The sequence below is a fragment of the Rhinolophus ferrumequinum genome, chromosome 19, assembly GCF_004115265.2.
Source record: "Rhinolophus ferrumequinum isolate MPI-CBG mRhiFer1 chromosome 19, mRhiFer1_v1.p, whole genome shotgun sequence".
In the NCBI taxonomy this organism is placed as follows: Eukaryota; Metazoa; Chordata; class Mammalia; order Chiroptera; family Rhinolophidae; genus Rhinolophus; species Rhinolophus ferrumequinum.
In genome coordinates this window covers 20,535,072-20,542,717 of record NC_046302.1, presented here as the reverse complement: position 1 = coordinate 20,542,717, position 7,646 = coordinate 20,535,072, and the positions used below count along the sequence as shown (strand labels likewise).

At 38.1% G+C, this 7,646-nt stretch overlaps 1 protein-coding gene across 4 annotated transcripts in view; it reads left to right on the top strand.

The window, feature by feature from the left end:
* Positions 1 to 2,748: 2,748 nt before the first annotated feature.
* OSBPL1A (oxysterol binding protein like 1A) overlaps positions 2,749 to 7,646 on the top strand; it is a 210,087-nt gene continuing 205,189 nt past the window's right edge. For 3 of the 4 annotated variants that reach the window (XM_033087172.1, XM_033087171.1, XM_033087170.1), the window contains exon 1: positions 2,749 to 2,905. The gene's annotated coding sequence lies outside the window, so the exon portion shown is untranslated. The remainder of the gene's footprint in view (positions 2,906 to 7,646) is intronic. The other variant, XM_033087173.1, reaches the window with a different exon arrangement.

Below are 7,646 nucleotides of genomic sequence, written 5' to 3'. Positions count from 1 at the left end.
TATGTAGGTGTAGGGAATGGTTACTTTCCCCAGCTCAACAATTTATCTGGATCTGCCTGCTGACATCTGACCTACTTTTTAGCATTCCAGGCAGTAATTACCAAAGCCCTCCCCAAAGTCTTAGTCCATAAAATCTCCCTTTTAATAAGGTTTAACAAGCCTTTGGGGTGCTCCCACAGCACTTCAAAGTCACACTAGCACCAGGGGAGTGTTTTCAAAACATGCAACGCAGGAAGTACATTCTGGGGTGTTTCAGACTTAAGACAAAACTACAGGGACACAAACATCAGGTGCTGTATTCTGGAGGGAATTGGGAGGATATAGAGACTGCAATAGGGGTAGAGAGCTGTGGGCTCCTAAGGTTCCTGAAACAAGCAAACAAAAGAATCCTAGGCAGATCCAGTCTGAACCAGGCAATGGGCAATTCTGATGAATCCCATTGTGGTCTAAAGTTAATTAGACCATGGTTAATTTTTCAACTGGGTCAGTCAGGCATGGGAATGGTAGGGTAAAGGGTTTGTTACTCCCAAATCCTTTTCCATGTATCCTGAGCTCCCATTTCTGTTCCTATTTATATGCACTGTAGATAGGGATGACATACTAGTTACTTTAACATGCTCCATCTGCAATGCTAAAATATCTACCTGCTCATAAGCTCAGAGAAGAGTTTGGAGAAAATATTTATTGTTTCCAGAGATGCTGTCTGCCAAACGTTTCTTAAAATAGAGTATGACATGATTGGGGACAATATAGTAATTGATTTGTTGTTCTAGAACAGCAATGTCCAATATGGTAGCTGCTATCCACTTGTGGCTTTTAAAATTAAAAAATTTGAATCTTTAGTTGCATTAGCCAAATTTCAAGAGCTCAGTAGGCATATGTGGCTAGTGAATACTATATTGGACAAAACAGAATTATAGAACATGTCCATCATCACAGAAAGTTGCATTGGACAGCAGTGTTCTACAATATCTGTGCTAGGTTTCAATAAGAATGCCAGAGATATATTTTCCTAACCGTTATTGACATAAATATCAAAGAGACTCCTTAGCCTAAAAATAAAAGGGCCTTTCAAAGTGAGAGGCAAACAAGCATTTATTTGAGATAAGAATAGCTAATTGGGAATCATTAATGCAGACAGAAGCCCAAATAATGTTAGCAGACGAAGACAATGGGTATTTATGTGTAAGGGAAGGGAAACAATTACATTAGTAGAGGAAGGCATTTCTATTGGTGCAGAGAACCCAACATAGTGATGTTAATTAGAAACAATGTTTCTAATTATCAGTTCAGTAGTCATAATAACTGCTTTTTTGTTACCTTTGCAAAAATTTCTTTGGGACACAATGTTGCCTAGGCCTAGTCCAAAATTATTTGCCTCGTTTTTAACATTTCAAGGTTTGAAATGCAAGGCAATGCCTCTGGCAAGGCAGCTCCAGCTCCGTTTTAAAGTGGCTCTGTTTATATTATCGTTTACGTGATGATATTATCAAGATTGGAACTTCTCTTATTGGTAATCATGATTACTTTTTATTACCTTCATCCTCCTATTGGCTAAGATCTGTTTTTTATTTACAAATTCAAGAAGAGCAAAGTGAATTGGAAAATGAGAGTAGTGAATTTAGGCAATTCAATCATAGTGAAAATGACGGCTTTAATGGAATCATGGAAAATTATTTCAATAGCCAATTTTTATTTTGGCTCTGAAGATAATTTAGTATCCTTAGAAAATAAGACCTGAGGTTTCTTCTTTGCAAGGCAAATATGACCGCCTTCGTTACTACACATTTTGCAGTTGAAGTATCGTGCTAGTCAAGTGCCTTTTTTATTAGTGAAAGATGATGCTAGCCTGGGATACACAAGCCAGGCTGCCTGTGCTTTCCAAAGACATTCTAAGATCTGCCGCATGTCACATGTAGTGCTTAAATGTTCTCAGTACGTTTGTAGACTTGAATTGACTAAAAAACTACAGTCCCTTAAAAATGATACCTATTTGTTAATTTTTCATTATAAAAGGTTGTTTATTAAATACACTGGAGAATACAAGAAGTTGAAAAAATGTTCATATGCACATAACTTTACTTTGTCTCTTAGTTATACATAATTATATTCGAGTATAAACCTGCACATTACAGACGATATGTTAACCCCTTTGGCTAGACCTGTTTTGCGTTGAGCCTGAAGGGGTGGACTCTTTATGAAAGATCATTTGATGGGGGCAAGAAGTGAAGGAAATTTTGTAAATCCTTCTCTCTTTAAGCATCCCTCATTCCTATCTATCTCAGAACGGTTACACCTGTATGGCATTTTAAGACCATCTTTTGTCGTGTGAAAAGAAAAACGGGTGTAGTTAATTCACACTGCCAATTAAGTTCCCATGGGCAAGTCGCAACCAGAGCAGAAAAGAAAAAATGTGGCAGCTGAGTGATGTATTTGTTTAATAACAAATTTCCAGACCATTAACCCAGTACTCAAATTTACTTCGGCTTGGGGGGCGGGGGTCCTGTCCACGCCACCGTTCCTACGTGTCCTTGGGTAGTGTCCACTCCTTCTTTCCGGGTGTGGTGGGAGGAGCGCAGAGGCTTTGGCCCCTCCTCGCAGGCGTTGGCAAAGCCTGGAACCGGCCTCGGGTGGTCGAGGCGGGACTGGAGCGGGGCGGGGGCGGGGGCTTGCCGTGTCGGAGGCGGGGCCGGAGGCTGGGCGCGCTGCGGAGTCCGCCCGCCGGTCACGTGCTGCACGGGCCGGGCACAAATAACACAGGCGCGCACACTCGCGCTCGTGGGGCGGGCGGCGGGGAGAGGCGGTACCACTGCCTCGCGGAGCCGTGTCCCGGTGTCTTGCGCTCCTCCGGGTTCTCGGCGCTGGGATCCGGGAGACGGTCCTTCCGCGGGGCCGCGAGTCCTCGGTGAGTGCGAGCCCGGTGACGGCTGCTTCCTTGGCGTGGGTTGAGCAGACGGGAAGCAGCCTGGGGTCGTGGCCTAAGTCCCTGGAGCTCTGCGTGCCGGATTGACCGCGTAGGTCAGTTTCCGAAGCCGGCTCGCGTGCAAGCGGGTTCCACTCTGCGTGGTGCTCGGGGAAGGTCTGTCCGCACCTGGTAGGGGGCGCGTGCTCGTTTCCCGCGCGCCTCTGAGAATGATGAGAGTCGTGGCGTGGCGATGCTGGGCTCCAAGCTCGAGTTCGGCTTCCTGGCAGCTGCTGGTTGCTCCAGAGCTGCAAGGAAGTTGTTAAAAGTAGCAAGCTGTTGGCATTTGTTGCATTTCCACTCGTGGTGCTACAATTTCATGCTGATGCCACATGCATTCCCTACCAAGTCATCAACTGCGTGCTTTCTCGATATTTTGATGTTTGCATCGTAACTTAGTTTCCTACTAATGTGAGGAGAATTGATTCACAGGGGAAGTCACGAGCTGTTCATGTGACCGTTCTCGCAGTGTACAGCGTGGATAATGCGACAAGCATGAAAAACTCAGAGGGATTCAGAAACAATATGAAAGATTGCAGCTGCACAATAGAAACAAAGCTTCATTTACCCGGTAGCCCTATTGATTGGAAGGAGGCATTGGAAAAGATTGTCCTGATTTTGTTAATATTAGCTTTCAGTTGTCGAAATCGTCGCTTTATGAAGACTCTATTGTGAAGTTGAACTGCTGGCATTGTGATATTAAGTTAACTTAAGGTGCTTGAATGTTACAAATTTGGGTATTAGGTTTTTGTGGATACTTGGTAATATAATTAATTTAGCGATGCTTTCCCTGAAAACTTCAGCCTTAGCATTGTAGTTAATGCATTCTGGATATAGAGTTAAGAACACCGTCAGCTCTTTAGCCAACATTTGGAAAATACTTGGTTGGTTTGTTTTGAGGGCTAGCAATATTCTGTTCTAACCCTGATAGAATTTTTTTGCAGCCAGTGTGGTAGGTATAATTTCTGAATCCCCCAGCTGAAAATTTAAGATCTCTGTATTAATTACAGAATAGTTATAAAATCCACCCTCTTTTCATCTCCTAGTTCACAACGAGGGACTCTACTTACTATCTGTGGGGGAAAGTGAGATAAAACTGTCCTTTTTAAAAGTTAACTATCATTTTCTTTCTCCCAGGTAGAGCAACTTTCCTCAGCATTGAGCAACTGATATTCAAAACAGAGGAATCAACTGCTGCAAGTTGAGTAGATTTATCTGAAGCAGTTGTTTATCTCAGTGTAGGGTTTTGCCAAGGTCTGTTTATCAGATGACACTTGCTAAATGTCTCATTGTTCATTGGCAGAAATTTGCGGTGGGTGGCTAATCCTTGTCTCTGGAGCCAGCTGTTGTGCAGGTGTTATACCTGTAATTCAGAGCAACTGAAAGTTATTTCTTTAAAAAAAGAACATTGCTCCCTTCTCTTCCCCCTGAAACAAAGGGAAGTGATACTTGTTTAGAACCAACAATTAGGTAGATAAAATACACAGACAACAAACAGTATGGTGGTTACTAGAGGAGAAAGGGGGTTAGGGGGAGGTAGAAAAGGGTAAAGAGGTCAAGTATATAGTGACGAAAGAGACGACTTTGGGTGGTGAACACAATGCAAATATACAGATGATGTATTATATAGAATTGCACACGTGAAACCTAATCTTAATAATGTCACGCTAACAAATTTAAATAAAATTAAAAGCAGGGTTAATAGAAGTACGAGCAGTTAACTATATTTTACTCTTATCACCAACTTTAAATAAAAAATTAAAATATGAGAAAAGAATACAGCCAGTTTCTTTTGAGTAATAACATGGTGTAGTGTCTGTTAAATAAAACATTTTCTTCTTGTGTCTTTCTTTATTTTACTTAGAGGTGCATCTATATTTTTAATCAAATTTTTAAGTTGGAACTCTGCTGTGGCAATTTCTTACATCTTAATATGACTGGAAGCTGCGCTTTTGTACATTGTATGAATTCACTGAGAAGAGTAGTCAGTAGCAAGTAGAAATCAGCTTAACACGTGGAGGAAAAAGAATAAGATAGCAAGTGCATATGAGAAATTTGAAGTGGTTCTGAACCTTGTCAGTTTTTTCAAGCCAAGCCTGATGGTAGTCAGAACTTCACTGATGACTAGTAAATTCTTTCCAGTTCTAGAAAGAGGGCAGGTGTTAGCAGTGTAGGCATCAGCTTATACCATCTGGCCAGAATTTATTAATGAGATGTCAAAAAAGATACTGTCATGCACTCTCTACAGTATATGTTGGATATCTAATGCCATACAATTATAGGATGTTCTTCATTCCCAGAAATGTTGGCTTTTACCTCACTTGACTTCACCCACTAATAAGGCGGGCAAGAAATAGAAATAGTTTCAATGCTTTTAGTAAGAGTTATACTAGGCCACTTTATCTGAGTTCTTTGACTCATCCGCTCACAAATAGGAAATTACTATATAGTGAAAGCGGTCCTTAACTGTACATTTTTTCTATCACATTTTTTCCTATCATGTGATGATGGAAAGTAACCACATTTTTACTTTTTTGTTTAACGTTTTCTTTAAAGAGAAACTTCTGGATATATGGTATGTAACTGGTCAGTATTATACATTAGTTTGGAAGATAATTTTCGAATGTGAAATTATCAAAATGGGGAACATTTATATTTTGTCTAAAATTCAAGGATTTTTATCCTTGAAAGGTAACAATCAACCTTCTTAGTATTTTTATTATCTAAAACTGGATTTATCTGATTTGTGGACATCTCTGGCCTTTGCTTTTATGGATCCAATCTGTTTTGAAATAGTAACTTTCATAATCAAGTCAAAGTCAAATCAGTTTAGCATCTCAGGTTTCTTGGTTGCTGAAGTAGATAAAATGTATAGCAATTTAAGGTTAAACAATTTCATAAAGCAAAGACATGAAGCTTATTTAATTTTCACCAATTTTGATAAACATTAAAATTTTCATTTGAATAAAGATAAAATGATAAATATCTTGCAAGTAGGATTTTTCTTTTACTATGTTTATGTGGCATCTAAGTCATTGAGTATGTAATGAATACGAATAAGAAGGTAATGTAAATGTGTCAAATATGAAGTGAATAATAGGTGTAAACATTTTATAATAGATTGATTTCAATGGTTTACAAACTGTAATATGAAATGTTACAATTATAGCCAGTTCTCTTATTTCTCCTTCAAAAGAGACAATGCTGTTTATCTGGGCTTATGAAGTCTTATCAAGGGAGTTAGAGAAAAAGTTTCACTGAATTAAAAATTGAATGATTTTTAATTTTATATATTTTAAAAGAAAGAGTGAGTGCTTCCTAACGTAGACTTTAAAATTTGTTGTTTTTTCCCTTAAATTGCCATCTTTTGGATATCTCATTTCAGTTAGTAAATAAAGCTCCTAAAATGAGATTAAGCCATAATTCAGAGTTGACTTAATTCTCACATGTGAACAGTAACTAGGATCAGTGGCATTTAATTTTAGAGGCTGATTTGAGTTTTATGAAATATATACCATTAATATTATTTCACCCCCTGATTAAAAGTTCCAGATTCTGGTTGTGGCTTTACTGTCATACAACACTTAGCAAGTAACTTTTCCTTTGTCCTTTTCAGTTTCTCCATCTCTAAAATCAGTATTAGATTAAATATGAGTCTCTACCAATGTTGAATTTCTAAAACAAAAATGCATTTAATTGTGTTTATGTTATAACAAATATAACAAAGTTTTCTGTATACACATATGTTTGTATATACATACACATATGTGTATACACATACATACATATACATGTATGGTCATACCAGAGAACTTACTGATTGTTTGCTAGTAACTAATAAGATTGAGAGCAAAATTTATTATTTCGCTATTGCTGTGATTTTACATAGTTACTTTAATTTTTAATACTTTCCTCATATTAAAAGGATATATCACAAAGAGCCGACACCATTGAGCAGCTACTTTGGAATGCAGTGCTAAGCACACTACGGATTTTTTTGTTTGTTTCTAAGATTTAGATTGTAATATATATGTATTTGTTCATGAACACATTTAATTTTTTTCACTATTCAAATTCCTACTATACAATGTGTTTCAAATATTTTAGTGTAATACCAACCATAAAATCAGTACTTGAGAATTTAAAAAATAATCACAACAGAGTTGTAACAATTTTTGAATAATTAGGCTCCAGTTGGCTTTGTTAATAGTATAAAAGCTATTTGGCAATTGTGAGAGCCATATGTCAGATGCTTCCTGATTTATTTTTTTATTGTGGTAACATACACTTGACATAAAATTAACTTTTTTATCCATTTTCAAGTATACTATTGCATGGCATTAAGTACATTTACATTGTTGTGCAACCATCGCCACCATCCATTTCTAGAACTTCATCATCCCAAACGCAAATTCTGTCCCCATTAAACACAGACTCCCCATTCCCTCCTCCCTCAGCTTCTAGTTATAACCATCCTGCTTTCTCTTGTATGAATTTGTCTAGTACCTCATATAATAGTGTAATAGTATATCTGTCCTTTTGTTTATGGCTTATTTCAATTAGCAGAACGTGTTCACGGTTCATCCATGTAGCATATATCAGAATTTCATTCCTTTTTAAGGCTGAATAATATTCCTCTGTGTGTGTGTGTGTGTGTGTATCACATTGTTTTTCTATTTATCCA